This window comes from Pimephales promelas, chromosome 7 (assembly GCF_988280905.1).
Source record: "Pimephales promelas chromosome 7, fPimPro1.hap1.1, whole genome shotgun sequence".
NCBI lineage: Eukaryota > Metazoa > Chordata > Actinopteri > Cypriniformes > Leuciscidae > Pimephales > Pimephales promelas.
In genome coordinates, this window is record NC_142775.1 from 41730343 (window position 1) to 41746951 (window position 16609).

A 16609-nucleotide genomic window follows, 5' to 3' on the forward strand; every position below is an offset into this window, starting at 1 on the left:
AAAGAAAAGTTAGGTTCAAACTCAAATTCTTTATGCTCAAACTCTGAAATCTACTCCTGTGTAAGGGAAATCATTATGGACATCAGCTATGCTAATTATTTCCCATCTGTTTTCTGCTGTTATCTCGGGACGCTTGTCCCGAGAAAAATGGCGTTCGTCAACTTCAGTTTGTCGGAGCTGCTGTACTGCACGTGGGAGTGAACGACATCAGGCTGAGGTTCTGAAGAAGTTCTACAGGAGCCTGATGGAGACGATATGCAACACATCGCCTGAAGCAACGATCATCGTGTCTGGGCCGCTTCCCACGTACAGACAAGGACAGGAAAGGTTCAGTAGATTATTTGCACACACCTAATAAATAGTAAGTCAAAGTCCAAATCACAGTCTTTGTTGTCCAAACGTAATTGATATGCTTAGTGTGGAACATTATATTGAAACTGTCTGTTCCTCGTTTAGTGACGCCTGTGGAGAGACGACTCAACGCCTGTGGAGAGACGACTCTGCCTGTGAGCTGCTGGATCGGCGGTCAGTGCTTGAAACATCACACGCCGATGCTCACAAGTCAGTGGTTAGTTGCTCTTTGACTCTGACTTCGTCTACTCCATGTGTTTCTTTGCCCAGGAGGACGCGATCATCTCTGGCTTCATTCAGTCCGGCACCGACACAACACCCTGGATCACACAGCGGAAGACGCGAGCCAGGACCAGAGCTAGAACCTCTCCGCCGCCCGGAACTGCTTCTCCACTCTTCTCGAGTCGGAACGCGACGACGCTGTGATCATCGGCACATCCATTATCCGTCATGTCCTTGCTACCTCAGGTAAGGATAAGGTGCGCACTCACTGCTTTCCTGGTGCTCATGTTCTTGATGTTGCTGCACAGGTTCCCGAGATCCTGAACGGTGATGAGCGCGTCGGATCTGTTGTGCTGAACGTGGGAGCGAACAACATCAGGCTGAGGTTCTGAAGAAGGACTACAGGAGCCTGATCGAGATGGTACGCAACACATAGCCTGAAGCAACGATCATCGTGTCTGAACTGCTTCCCACTTACAGACAAGGACAGGAAAGGTTCAGTAGTCTATTTGCACTAATTGAATTATTAATCTCATTGTGTAATGAACAGAAACTGCTCTTTGTAAATAATTGGAATCTGTTCTGGGAGAGACCTAGGCTCTATTATGCTTCACCTCAGCAGAATCGGAGCGGCTGTTCTGTCTGACCTCTCCAAGACGTTACACACCTAATGACTAGTAAGTCAAAGTCGCTCCTTTGAAAGGAATGTTTCTCCTGGTTCCATCTCTTGGACTGATGTCTCTGCCTGTAAGGCTATCTTTCGCCATCCTAATATACGAGAATCACCCCATGTACATGGTTGTATAAAAGTCATGCTGGATTTTTCCTGGGCTTTTGCTGCCATAGCTTAGCCTCTTTGGAATAGACTTATTAGACTTTCAATCACCCTTCAACTTATTTCTTATGTGCACATCTAACCTGTTTTGGGTGTTAAACTTAGTTGGAAAAAAAGATACTAATCTAGAAAAGATTATTTGTCTAGTCGTCTTCTATTTGATGTTTCTTTTTTTTCCCAAAAAAAAGAAAATACATTTTTAATCCTTATGCATATCCACACACATACTATTTAGAAGGCACTTAACTGTTCAATTACTGGCCAGAATTGAACAGTTAAAGCCCCACGTTGTGCGCCATGTTTTACGGTGTTTGTGCGCTTTAATTTTAACACCTTTAACATTATTATTTTTTATCCTCAGGTCAGGTCGAATAAGTCAAATCTGCCCTAAATTATAAGCGTTCGAATGGTACTTACAATTTGTTAAGATGACTTCTCTGTGGTCAGTTCTTGCTTAAGGATTATTAACGACACTGCTAAACAATTTCTTGTAATTAACATTAGTTATTTATTAATGTAAATATTCCAGAAATAAAAGTTAGGCTCAAACTTAAATTATTTACGCTCAAACTCTGGAATATCCTTCCCGATATGGTTTGACGCTCTGACTCGCTGTCAAAGTTTAAAACTAGACTAAAGACTGAATCAGGTCGAATGCTTTTAATACTTTAAAACTTAAAGAGTCTGTAGGTTACTTGTATAGGTTGCATAGTATTTACAGTCATTACTTTTCCTGTGTGTATTGTGTGAATGATGGGTGGTTGGGCAGATATTGTGTTATTGCGGTAGGCGGTATGCCATACGGAACCGTTGCCAATGAAACGCATTACCGTGACAGTGGGGCTCGACAGCCTTAGTCAAACGGGTTGGCGCGTATGGTTGGGTTGTGGAGAGTTTGTGAGTGTTTTTTTAACATCTACTCCTGTGTAATGGAAGTCATTATGAACATCAGCTATGCTAATTATTTCCCATCTGTTTTCTGCCGTTATCTCGGGACGCTTGTCCCGAGAAAAATGGCGTTCGTCAGCTCCAGTTTGTATCCAGCCTCTCATGGAGACTTCAGATGCCCCAACACCTGCGATGAGAAGACTAAATGCCTATGAAGAGACGACTCAACACCTGTGAAAGATGACTCGACGCCTGTGGAAAGACGACTCAATGCTGCTGATATGTTATGCCCTTAATATAACATGATTAACTAAATGTAATTTTCCATGTACTTTCCTGTAATGCACTTTCTGTAAAGCTGCTTTGAAACAAGTATTGTGAAAGGACTATACAAACAAACTTGAATTCACTTGCAGGGCCAACAGACACAGAGCTTGCAGCGGGGGAGCTTCACTGCAAAGCAGACAGGTACGTAATCCTCTTCTTTAAGTGTCAGACAGAGAACTTACGGCTGGAGGTTTCACTGCAAAGCAGTCAGTTAAGCGTTCACTATGTGTCTCTCTTCACAGTGGGCTGCCAGATAAATACACTCAATGGTCTGTGAAGTACAGCAATGTTAGCCTCTTCTTATGCAGTCAGAATGTGATGGGAAAACTCCGGTAAGAAGTGGACATCCAGGGGTTTAGGTTTACACTTCACACAGCAAACAGTGCATCACATCCCTTCATCTCAACAATTCAGCACTCAGTGGGAAATACTCATATATGGCCGTCGCCCTTCTTCTGAACTGGCATTCACATCAAGAGGTCCCACAGACACGAGAGGAGGATGGAAATTGATTTGGACTACTCATGATCTCTCACAAATGATCTTCTGTCCCATGGTTACCTCCTTCTCATTGAATCAGCCTGCTCTTTCTCCCAACTCACAGCACCGTGCCCGTTCGCCGGCCCCACTTCCTCTTCACCACGGCTCACACTTTCTCTGAGAGCACTTCTCCCAAAACAATGCCCCGTTTGGTCTGTACTTCCTCCTTTTATACTCCTCTAATCGCAACGCGTCCCAATCGCGAAGCTTTACTCCCCATGCACAGCTGCCAGCGATGTTTGGCTGATCACCCCATTTTTGGGGATTTTTGCGCTACCCTGGAACTAGCCCGGTGTTCCTTTTTTTGGGTCCGGCGGGAGGCAATCACGGCGAACATTAGTTCCGCTTTGTTGGGGACAAAGTTGGATTTTGTCACCCTGTGACATGTACTTTTTCAAAATTTACAATTTTGTATTTGTGCATTTTCCTATCGTTTGCATTTATTTTATTTCTTTCTCTTGTCTTTGCATTTTTTTTCTAAGCCAATTGTTTTTCTAAGCCCGTTGTTTTTTGTTTATGATTAAATGTCTTCCATCTTTCATTTATGCTATTTTAATTGTTAGTAATTATGCTGTTCTATGTTCCTGTCCAATTGACTATTTTATGCTGATGGGGTTTGACTTGTGTGGATCTTGACTTGTGGATCCTGACTTGTGTTTGACTTGAGTGGATCTTGACTTGTTTGACTTGTGTTGATCTTTACTTGTGTTTGACTTGTGTGGGTCTTGACTTGTGTTTGACTTGTGTGGATCCTGACTTGTGTTTGACTTGAGTGGATCTTGACTTGTTTGACTTGTGTTGATCTTTACTTGTGTTTGACTTGTGTGGGTCTTGACTTGTGTTTGACTTGTGTAGATCCTGACTTGTGTTTGACTTGTGTGGGTCTTGACTTGTGTTTGACTTGTGTCTTGACTTGTGTTTGAGTTGTGTCTTGACTTGTGTTTGACTTGTGTAGATCCTGACTTGTGTTTGACTTGTGTGGGTCTTGACTTGTGTTTGACTTGTGTCTTGACTTGTGTTTGACTTGTGTGGATCCTGACTTGTGTTTGACTTTTGTGGATCCTGACTTGTGTTGACTTGTGTGGATCTTGACATGTGGATCCTGACTTGTGTTTGACTTGTGTTGATCTTGACTTGTGTTTGACTTGTGTGTCTTGACTTGTGTTTGACTTGTGTAGATCCTGACTTGTGTTTGACTTTTGTGGATCCTGACTTGTGTTGACTTGTGTGGGTCTTGACTTGTGTTTGACTTGTGTAGATCCTGACTTGTGTTTGACTTGTTTTCCTTTCTTATATTGTAAAGCTTTGTATTGAAGTTGTAAACTTACTTTTTTGTATTTTGTTGCACTTGATTTTGTTTTTAATTTCTTTGTTTTTTTTTTATTTTTTTTTTTACTTGGGTTAACAAAAGGCTTTAAACAGAACATGGAAACAAATATAGACCATAAACCGTGTTTCTACTCTTTTATGACTTTACTTGTGCCCATATTGTGTAATTTGGAACACCCCATTTGTGAATTGTAACTTTTTTTGCATTTTCAAAATTACTTTAAGTTTTTGTGAGGTTTATAATCTGTTTTGGTTTATTTTGTGTTCCCATTAAACAGCTGAAATAGACAATCCAGTCTGATGTCCTTCACACTCAGCCTCTCATTGATGCTGCTCCCCCCCTCCTCTACCTGTGTCGTCTAGTTAATGTGGCCTGTGTTTGTTGGCTACTTTCAGCTCTTTGGTTCATCCTTCATTTTACCCTTTACACATTGAGTCCACCTTTGTGCCAAGCTCCAGACTTATGGCGGAGCTGGTAATCTGAGGCCCAAGACAGGTCGACAGAGTGAAAGTTAGGTTGCTGCTCTATCAGGTCCTCCATGGGCAGTTATTGCCCTGCAGTGCAGTGGTCTTGTCTCTGCCCAGGTCCCCATCTCTAATGGCTCCATCTGAGTTGGTTGTCCACCGAGTTGTAACTGGCACATTCACCAAAGGTCCCCCCTATAATTTTATTGACTGTGTTTTGGCTCTACATCCCATCCTAAAGCAGCTTTGTCCACTTGACTTATTTTTGCTACTTTGTATTGTTTAACCTTGTTTTTTGTATTTCAGCACATTTTAGGTTTTTTATTTATTTTCTATATTTCAATCAGTCTGTCTTTTTTTCCCTTTTGTACAGGATTTTATTTACTAACTTCTATTTAAACTTTGTTCTGTGCCCTTTATGGTCTTGTCTAAGCTATTCTAAGACAGAACAAAATAAAGTTGTTAAGCATAAAAGCTGCACGTCTCAGATTATTCTTCCTTTTGCATTCCTATTGCCCTTTAGTGTTTGTATTTCTGCTGTTTGCCTTTTATGCCTTTGCCAGTTAAGTCCCTTTTTTTGCCCTGTTGTAGTGATTTTTACATATTTTTTCCTTGTGGTGTTAGATTAAATTTGTAATACCCTTTATGCCTTAATGCTCCTTAAATTTTGTCTCTGCACTTATGTCCTTATCATGGTCTCAATGGCACTTTTTGCATTTGTGCATTTTTCCCATCTTTTGTATTTTGATCTCTTGCCTTTGCATTTGATCCATCACTGCTCTTATCTTTGCATTTTCCCTTCGCCTATTTTAGTTTTATTGGCTTTTTATGATTGAATGTTTTCCATATATCTTTAATTTATGCTCCTTGCCTTGTAAGCCATTGTGCTGTTTTATGGCCCAGTCCCATTGACCATTTTTATGCCCATTCCTATTTATCTGGAACAGTTGTATTTTGTATTTAAATGTACTTTATAAAAGGTTTGCCTTTACTGTTTGTGTGTTTTGTAAATGTATGTGCCTGTTTATATTCTGACTGCCTTCTGTATGTTAGCATTAGTGGCTGTCTTACTACACCCTTTTTTTTGCTTTGATTCATCTCTATGTTCTTGTGCTGATTTTTATTTGTGCCTGATGCTGCTATTTCATTCAGCCTGTTTGAATTTTGTTCTCCCCGATGGGATGGTTAAGTTTTCTGGGTACTTGATTCATTTTCATGAACTTCTGGAAAACTGGAGATCTTTCTTTTCAAGTGTTCAGCTGCTGGACTTGGGTGGGTGGGACTTGTGTTGTACTTCAGTGGGTGGGTCTTGTCCAAGGTTGATTTTCACCCTGCACCTCATGAGTCTATCAACTGCAGGTGCAAATCAAAGTCACTTAAGCTACAATATATAGGGATGCCTCCCGTGCAGACACTTTTTTTTTCTTAAGTGTTTTATTTACATTGTATTAATTTTGTATTTATCTTAATTAAAGGGACACCCAAACTATGGTTTCTCCTCTTGTTCCATTTGACTTTCTATTTTATGACCCTTTTGTCTGTCTTTGCATTTATTTTATATTTAGATCTTTATTTTAAAGCATTGTTTTTATTGTTAATAAATACCTTTTAACTTGTTTCTTACATTCTGTTACCTTTTATGCCATTGTTTGCCCCTTCTTATATTGTAAAGCTTTGTATGAAAGTTGTAAACTTGTCTTGTATTTTGTTGCACTTTGTTTTGTTTTTCATTTTAGTTTTTAAACATTTTCAAAATTACTGTAAAGTACTTGTCGGGTTATAATCTTTTTTTTTTCTTTTTTTTAATAACCCATTATCCTGTGTTGGCTGGTCCCTCCAGCTGTTTAAACAGTCCAGTCTGATGTCCTTCTCACTCAGCATGAAGCCTCTCATTGATGCTCCTCCCGCCTCCTCTACCCATGTCATCTATTTAATGGGGCCTGTGTCCGCTGGCTCCTTGCAGCCTTTTGCCTCATCCTTCATTGCACCTTGAGTCAACCTTTGTATTCCAGATTACCAGCTCCGCCTAGGTGTTGATCCTCTGTCTTTGTGCCAAGCCCCGGACTTAACTTTCACTCTGTCGACCTATCCGTTCCACCATGGGCAGTTATCCCTCAAGCTGTATCGGGGGTCTTGCCTTATTCCTTCAACCTCTGTGGTTCTGCTTCTGTCCTGCAGTGCAGTGGTCTTGCCTTGGGTCTTCAGCTCTGCCTAAATCCTCATCTCTAATGGCTCCATCTCATTTTGTTGTCCCCTGGGTTCTGCTTGGTCCATTTACCAAAGGTCCACCTATCCTTTTATTGACTGTGCTACGGCCCTACATCCTGGTGACCTTGTTGGGGCTTCCTGCCATGTTCTGCCTCCATATTCCCTCCATAATCTCCTCTGTGGTGATTCCCTCTGTCAGCACATCCCTTGGTCACAGCTCTTTCAAGCTCCACATCAAAATGTCAATCATCCTCTGTCTCTTATTTAATACTGTTTTCAATTTCTTTTGATTTCTTCTAGTACTGTTGTATATTTCTGTTTCCTTTGTATTTCTATTTCCTTTGTAAGTTTAGTTGTAAATAAATGCTCCTTTTTTATTTTTATGCTGTTGATTGAATTAATGTGTTTATTTTTTTATTTTATATTTATGCTTTTGATTTGACTTTTAATGTATTTTTTTTATTTTGGTGGGTAAGTTACTTTTTGGAAAGTTACTTTTTGGAAAGATACTTTTTGGAAAGATACTTTTTGGAAAGATACTTTTTGGAAAGATACTTTTTGGAAAGATACTTTTTGGAAAGATACTTTTTGGAAAGATACTTTTTGGAAAGATACTTTTTGGAAAGTTACTTTTTGGAAAGTTACTTTTTGAAAAGTTACTTTTTGAAAAGTTACTTTTTGAAAAGTTACTTTTTGGAAAGTTACTTTTTGGAAAGTTACTTTTTGGAAAGTTACTTTTTGGAAAGTTACTTTTTGGAAAGTTACTTTTCGAAAAGTTACTTTTCGAAAAGTTACTTTTCGAAAAGTAACTTTTCGAAAAGTTACTTTTCGAAAAGTTACTTTTCGAAAAGTTACTTTTCGAAAAGTTACTTTTTGAAAAGTTACTTTTTGAAAAGTTACTTTTTGAAAAGTTACTTTTTGAAAAGTTACTTTTTGAAAAGTTACTTTTCGAAAAGTTACTTTTCGGAAAGTTACTTTTCGGAAAGTTACTTTTCGGAAAGTAACTTTTCGGAAAGTTACTTTTCGGAAAGTTACTTTTCGGAAAGTTACTTTTCGGAAAGTTACTTTTCGGAAAGTTACTTTTCGGAAAGTTACTTTTCGGAAAGTTACTTTTCGGAAAGTTACTTTTCGAAAAGTTACTTTTCGAAAAGTTACTTTTCGAAAAGTTACTTTTCGAAAAGTTACTTTTCGAAAAGTTACTTTTCGAAAAGTTACTTTTCGAAAAGTTACTTTTCGAAAAGTTACTTTTCGAAAAGTTACTTTTCGAAAAGTTACTTTTCGAAAAGTTACTTTTCGAAAAGTTACTTTTCGAAAAGTTACTTTTCGAAAAGTTACTTTTCGAAAAGTTACTTTTTGAAAAGTTACTTTTTGAAAAGTTACTTTTTGAAAAGTTACTTTTTGAAAAGTTACTTTTTGAAAAGTTACTTTTTGAAAAGTTACTTTTTGAAAAGTTACTTTTTGAAAAGTTACTTTTTGAAAAGTTACTTTTTGAAAAGTTACTTTTTGAAAAGTTACTTTTTGAAAAGTTACTTTTTGAAAAGTTACTTTTTGAAAAGTTACTTTTTGAAAAGTTACTTTTTGAAAAGTTACTTTTTGAAAAGTTACTTTTTGAAAAGTTACTTTTTGAAAAGTTACTTTTTGAAAAGTTACTTTTTGAAAAGTTACTTTTTGAAAAGTTACTTTTTGAAAAGTTACTTTTTGAAAAGTTACTTTTTGAAAAGTTACTTTTTGAAAAGTTACTTTTTGAAAAGTTACTTTTTGAAAAGTTACTTTTTGAAAAGTTACTTTTTGAAAAGTTACTTTTTGAAAAGTTACTTTTTGAAAAGTTACTTTTTGAAAAGTTACTTTTTGAAAAGTTACTTTTTGAAAAGTTACTTTTTGAAAAGTTACTTTTTGAAAAGTTACTTTTTGAAAAGTTACTTTTTGAAAAGTTACTTTTTGAAAAGTTACTTTAACACAGGAGCACTTTTTAATAAAGAGAAAATTTATTAATGTCATGAAATTGATTGGACAACATTTGCTTTTGTATTTATGGCTTGGCCACTTGTACCATTTTATGCCCCTTTTCCCCTTCTTAATACTCATTTTGTGTTGTGCTTGTTTGCTATTCTTTGCATTTATTTAATCTTTTAATACTTCCATACCTCTGTTACCTTTCCCTTTAAACTACTTTTAAATATGCCCTTGTCCTATTTGTTTTAGTCAATTTTAGTTGTATAGTGCTTCTCAAAATAATTTAAGTGTCTTTATGCCACTTAATTTTAGCCTTTGTGTTCCTTTTCATCATTTATATTGATTTGTCCTAGTATCCTGTTCGAAACTCTCATTAAAGTTTGATTGTCAAATGATGGCCTTTGTTCATTATTTCTTATGTGTTTTTTTATATTATCTTTACAAAAGTTTAAAAATAAAAAATGTTAAGTCTCTATTTTTTGCCCCTTGCTTCATGCTCCCTTTTCCCTTTTGTAGAAATGTTAATGTTTTGTATTTATGCTGTTGATTGACAAATGTAAGGGAATACAACAGGCAATGTAATACATTCAATCATTTTATTCTATACATAAATGTTTGAAACAAACAAACAAAAAAGATATGTCTTAACTGTAATGTCATTTTAATGCATTGTATTTTTAGGTGTTGCATTTTTATGGTCTGAAATGTTCTATACTTCTTAAATGTTACTGTTCAGAGAGAGACTGTGTGTACGTACAAGAATGCCATGTTCCTTCTCAGTAAGCACAGTCACTGCAAATCATCACTACATTAATGCCTTTTATAAAGCTGTACAAGTAATTTGCTTTGTACAAGTATAAATAATAAAACAACATAGTCCTGAAACTGCTGCTGTTGTATTTATACCTTCACCTCATGTATTTAAGATTTTTTTTTGTTGTCACAATGGCCCTTTTTGTATTTGTGCATTTTTCCCATCTTTTGTATTAATTTCATTCCTTTTTATTGTCTTTTCCATCTTTTCCTAAGCCTATTTTTTTTTATGATTTAATGTCAATCATCTTTTATTAATGCTCCTTGTCTTAGTCAATGGGACAGGGACATAGAATGCTTTTAGAAAAATGGGAATGGGCATAAAAAGGCTTTACTCTGTTCTATTTTGTATTGAAAGGAACTGCGTCAAATGGTTTGTCTGTACTTTTTGCATTGAAAGGAACTGCGTCAAATGGTTTGTCTGTACTTTTTGCATAATTATGCACTTGTTTTTATTCTCTTGCTGTCTTTTGTATGTTAGCATTAGTGGCTGTCTTATCATGCCAATTTTCTGCTTTGATTAATCTCTGTTGTTGTGGTCACTTGTATTTTATGCTGCGATTTCATTCAGCCTGTTTGAATTTTGTTCTTCCCCTGATGGTATGGCTATCGGGTTCATGGGGTACTTAGTTCTCCACATAAAAAGAAAATTAATTTTCATTAACTTCTGTTAAAGTGTTCAACCGTTGGAATTGGGTGGGTGGGACTTGTAAAGACAAGGGACTTGTCAAAGGACTTGTGGATCTTGACTTGTGTTAGGGTTGATTTCAACCTTTCACCTCACCAGTCTATCAACTGCAGGTGCAAATCAAAGTTACTTGAGCTAAAATATATATAGGGGTGTATCCCAGTCACAAAGACATTTTCTTTTTTCATTTTTTTTTTATATTGTACTAAATGTAATTTTTGTATTTATGGTTTCGCTCTTGTTACATTTAAGATCAAGTTTGTTCTTTTTTTATTATCCCTTTCTATTTTATGACCCTTTTGTCTGTCTTTGCATTTATGGTAAATTTAGGTTTTTATTTTATTTCTTTTAATGTTTTTAAGCCATTTTTTAAATTATATATCTTTCACTGGTTTCTAACATTTTTTTGTCTGCTTTTTATGCTGTTTGCCTTTCTTATATGCTATTGTTTGCCTTTCTTGTTTTGTAAAGCTTTGTATTGAAGTTGTAAACTTATTTTTTTGTATTTTTTTACACTTGATTTTGTTTTTCATTTTAATTTCTTTTTTTTTACTTGGGTTAACAAAAGGCTTTAAAAAACAGAACATGGAAACAAATATGGACCATAATCTGTGTTTCTACTCTTTTATGACTTTACTTGTGCCCATATACCACTTTGTGTAATTTCGAACACCCCATTTGTGAATTGTAACTTTTTTTTGCATTTTCAAAATTACTTTAACGGGAACACAAAATAAACAAACAGATTATAAACCTCACAAAAACTTAAACAGCTGGAGGGACTGGCCAACACAATCCAGTCTGATGTCCTTTACACTCAGCCTCTCATTGATGCTGCTCCTCCTTCCCTCCTCTACCCATTTCATCTAGTTAATGTGGCCTGTGTTTGTTGGCTTCTCCCTTTGGTTCATCCTTCATTTTACCCTTTGCACCTTGAGTCCACCTCTGACCTCAGATTACCAGCTCCGCCATAAGTCTGGGGCTTGGCACAAAGACAGGTCGACAAAGTGAAAGTTAGGTTGATGCTCTATCAGGTCCTCCATGGGCAGTTATTGCCCTGCAGTGCAGTGGTCTTGTCTCTGCCCAGGTCCCCATCTCTAATGGCTTCATCTGAGTTGGTTGTCCACCGAGTTGTAACTGGCTCATTCACCAAAGGTCCCCCCTATCCTTTTATTGATTTTTGTTTTGGCTCTACATCCTCCTTTGCCTTTTTGTTCATAATACTTTCAACTTTTTTTGTGGTTTCACTTTGTACAGTTTTGTATTCCTGTTTAAGTTTACTTTTAACATCATTAACATCTATACAAAAGTGTCAAAGGAGCATGATTTTGTATTTATGCTGTTGATTGACTCGTATTAATGTCACACATGAAATTATATTGACAATTTTTTGCTTTGCCATGCTTAACCGCTTTAATGCTTTTTATTATTCTTTTAATTTTTTCTTAAAGCAGCTTTATCCACTTGACTTATTTTTGCTACTTTGTATTATTTAACCTTGTTTTTTTTGTATTTCAGCAAATTTTAGGATTTTTTAAAGTATTTTTATGCCCTCTATATTTCAATTGGTCATTGTCTTTTTTCCTTTTGTACAGTATTTTTTTTTTTACTAACTTCTATTTAAACTTTTTGTTCGGTGCCCTTTATGGTCTTGTCTAACCTATTCCAAGATGGAACAAAATAAAGTTCACAAGCATAAAAGCTGCATGTCTCAGATTATTCTTCCTTTTGCATTCCTATTCCCCTTTAGTGTTTGTATTTCTGCTGTTTGCCTTTTAGGCCTCTGCCAGTTAAGTCCCTTTTTTGTGCACTGTTGTATTGATGATTTTAACATATTTATTCCTTGTGGCGTTTGATTAAAATAGCATTAAGGCATAAGTGCAGAGAAAACTAAATTTGTAATACCCTTTATGTTCTTATCGTGGTCTCATTGGCCCTTTTTGTATCTGTGCATTCTTTCCCATATTTGTATTTTGATCTCTCGCCTTTGCATTTGTATTTATCACTGGTCTTGTCTTTGCATTTTCCCTAAGCCTACTTTAGTTTTATTGGCTCTTATGATTGAATGTTTTCCATATATCTTTAATTTATGCTCCTTGCCTTGTAAGCCATTGTGCTGTTTTATGGCCCAGTCCCATTGACCATTTTTATGCCCATTCCTATTTTTCTGGAACAGTTGTATTTTGTATTTAAATGTACTTTATAAAAGGTTTGCCTTTACTGTTTGTGTGTTTTATAAATGCAGGTGCCTGTTTATATTCTGACTGCCTTCTGTATGTTAGCATTAGTGGCTGTCTTACTACACCCTTTTTCTGCTTTGATTCATCTTTATGTTCTTGTGCTCATTTTTATTTGTGGCCGATGCTGCTATTTCATTCAGCCTGTTAGGGTTAGAGTTTTCTGGGTCCTTGATTCATTTTCATGAACTTCTGGAAAAGTGGAGATCTTTCTTTTCAAGTGTTCAGCTGCTGGACTTGGGTGGGTGGGACTTGTGGTGTTGTACTTCAAGTGGGTGGGTCTTGTCCAAGGTTGATTTTTCACCCTGCACCTCATGAGTCTATCAACTGCAGGTGCAAATCAAAGTCACTTAAGCTACAATATATAGGGATGCCTCCCACGCAATATATAGGGATCAGACACTTTTTTTTCTTAATTGTTTTATTTATATTGTACTAATTTTGTTTTTATCTTAATTAAAAAAGGGACAGACAAACTATGGTTTCTCCTCTTGTTCCATTTGACTTTCTATTTTATTACCCTTTCGTTTGTTTTTGCATTTATTTTATATTTAGATCTGTATTTTAAAGCATTGCTTTTATTGTTGATAAATACCTTTTAACTTGTTTCTTACATTATCTGTTACCTTTTATGCCATTGTTTGCCCCTTCTTATATTGTAAAGCTTTGTATGAAAGTTGTAAACTTGTCTTGTATTTTGTTACACTTTGTTTTGTTTTTCATTTTAGTTTTTAAACATTTTCAAAAGGTTATAATCTTTTTTTTTATAACCCACTATCCTGTGTTGGGTTAGGGTCCAGTCTAGGGTAACGGGTTAGGGTCCAGTCTAGGGTAACAGTCCAGTCTGATGTCCTTCTCACTCAGCATGAAGCCTCTCATTGATGCTCCTCCCGCCTCCTCTACCCATGCCATCTATTTAATGGGGCCTGTGTCCTCTGGTTTCTTGCAGCCTTTTGGTTCATCCTTCATTGCACCTTGGGTCCACCTTTGTATTCCAGATTACCAGCTCTGCCTAGGTGTTGATCCTCTGTCTTTGTGCCAAGCCCCGGACTTAACTTTCACTCTGTCGACCTATCCGTTCCACCATGGGCAGTTATCCCTCAAGCTGTATTGGGGGTCTTGCCTTATTCCTTCAACCCCTCTGGTTCTGCCTCTGCCCTGCAGTGGTCTTGCCTTGGGTTAGCTCTGCCTAGATCCTCATCTCTAATGGCTCCATCTCTTTTTGTTGTCCTCCGGGTTCTGCCTGGCCCATTTACGAAAGGTCCACCTATCTTTTTATCAACTGTGCTATGGCCCTACATCCTGGTGACCTTGTTGGGGCTTCCTGCCATGTTCTGCCTCACTATTCCGTCCATTATCTCCACTGTGATGATTCCCTCTGTCAGCACCTGCCTTGGTCACAGCTGTCTCCAGCTCCACATCATCAAGCTGCCAATCATCCGCTGCCTCTTTTTAATACGGTTTTCAATTTTTTTGATTTCTTCTAGTACTGTTGTATATCTCTATTTCCTTTGTAAGTTTACTTGTAAATTGATTCTCATTTTATTTTTTACCCTTATGTATAGATGTGAATTAGATGTGAGTGTGTTGTATTTATGCTGTTGATTTAATTAATGTTATTTTTTTTATTTTTTTTATTTATTTTTATTTTTTATTTTTGCTGTTTGACATTTAATGTATTTTTTTAATTTAATTTTTTAATTTATTATTAATTATTTTATTTTATTTTATTTTTTTATTTTTATGTCTTATTTTTATTTATGCTGTTGATTGACTTAATGTATTTTTTGTAAATGTATTTTTTAATTTTTTTGATCTTATTTTTGTCTTATTTTTATTAATGCTATTTATTGACTTAATGTATTTTTTTAATTTTTATTTAAATTTTTTTTTATTCCTTATTTATGCTGTTGGTAGACTTAATGTGTTTTTTATTTTTTTTATTTATTTATTTTTTATTTGTAATTATTTATTATTATTTTTTTTTTAATTGTTTTTTTATTTTTGTCTTTATGCTGATTGACTTTTAATGTGATTTTTTATTTTATTTTATTTTTTTGTTTTTAATTTTTTATTTGAATGTCTTATTTTTTTTGTTGATTAACTTTTTATTTATTTTTTTTTTTGGTATTTTTTTATTTTGTTTTTACTTTTATTTATACTGTTGATTGATTTCAATGCATTTTTGTTTTATTGTAAAGAGTTTAATAATTTGTATTCAGAAAAATAATAAAATACATTTTTTTTAAAGTTTTAATTTTTAATTTTTTAAATTTAAATTTTTAATTTTTAAATTTAATTTTTTTAATTTAATTTTTTAAATTTAATTTTTTAAATTTAATTTTTAAATTTAAATTTTTGAAATTTAATTTTTAAATTTAAATTTTTGAAATTAATTTTTTAAATTTAATTTTTTAAATTTAATTTTTTAAATTTAATTTTTTAAATTTAATTTTTTAAATTTAATTTTTTAAATTTAATTTTTTAAATTTAATTTTTTAAATTTAATTTTTTAAATTTAATTTTTTAAATTTAATTTTTTAAATTTAATTTTTTAAATTTAATTTTTTAAATTTAATTTTTTAAATTTAATTTTTTAAATTTAATTTTTTAAATTTAATTTTTTTAATTTAATTTTTTTAATTTAATTTTTTAAATTTAATTTTTTTAAATTTACATTTTTTAAATTTACATTTTTAAATTTACATTTGTAAAAATTTAAAATTTAAACCCCTCTTACCCCTCTTACCCCTCTTACCCCTCTTACCCCTCTTACCCCTCTTACCCCTCTTACCCCTCTTACCCCTCTTACCCCTCTTACCCCTCTTACCCCTCTTACCCCTCTTACCCCTCTTACCCCTCTTACCCCTCTTACCCCTCTTACCCCTCTTACCCCTCTTACCCCTCTTACCCCTCTTACCCCTCTTACCCCTCTTACCCCTCTTACCCCTCTTACCCCTCTTACCCCTCTTACCCCTCTTACCCCTCTTACCCCTCTTACCCCTCTTACCCCTCTTACCCCTCTTACCCCTCTTACCCCTCTTACCCCTCTTACCCCTCTTACCCCTCTTACCCCGGTTAGGGTTAGGGTTAGGGTTAGGGTTAGGGTTAGGGTTAGGGTTAGGGTTAGGGTTAGGGTTAGGGTTAGGGTTAGGGTTAGGGTTAGGGTTAGGGTTAGGGTTAGAGGGTTAGGGGTTAGGGTTAGGGTTAGGGTTAGGGTTAGAGTTAGGGTTAGGTTAGGGTTAGGGTTAGGGTTAGGGTTAGGGTTAGGGTTAGGGTTAGGGTTAGGGTTAGGGTTAGGGTTAGGGTTAGGGTTAGGGTTAGGGTTAGGGTTAGGGTTAGGGTTAGGGTTAGGGTTAGGTTAGGGTTAGGTTAGGGTTAGGGTTAGGGTTAGGGTTAGAGTTAGAGTTAGGGTTAGAGTTAGGGTTAGGGTTAGGGTTAGGGTTAGGGTTAGAGTTAGGGTTAGGGTTTAGGGTTAGGGTAATAGGGTAAAATGCGAAGATGAGCCCCCGGGCTCATGAGCCCCCCCCCCATTTCTCCTGGTTCCCGGGGGCCCACGTTGCTGAAACTCCGCCCATATACTAATTAGTGGGCGGGGAGTCGATTGCAAGTGGTTTGGGATCTCTAGCGCCACCAGGTGTCTAGTTTTGGTATTGTCACCCCCCTTATTATTGGTCCTAGAGAGCTGAAACTCCGCCCATATACTAATTTGTGGGCGGGGAGTCGATTGGAAGTGGTTTGGAATCTCTAGCG

General features: G+C 35.8%; 1 long non-coding RNA gene across 1 annotated transcript; it reads left to right on the plus strand.

The window, feature by feature from the left end:
- The first annotated feature begins 1081 nt into the window (after positions 1 to 1081).
- LOC148978412 (uncharacterized) lies at positions 1082 to 5683 on the plus strand. Its single transcript, XR_016169368.1, has 3 exons — positions 1082 to 2612; positions 2713 to 2764; positions 2866 to 5683. It is a non-coding gene; the product is annotated as an uncharacterized LOC148978412 (long non-coding RNA).
- The last annotated feature ends 10926 nt before the right edge of the window (positions 5684 to 16609 follow it).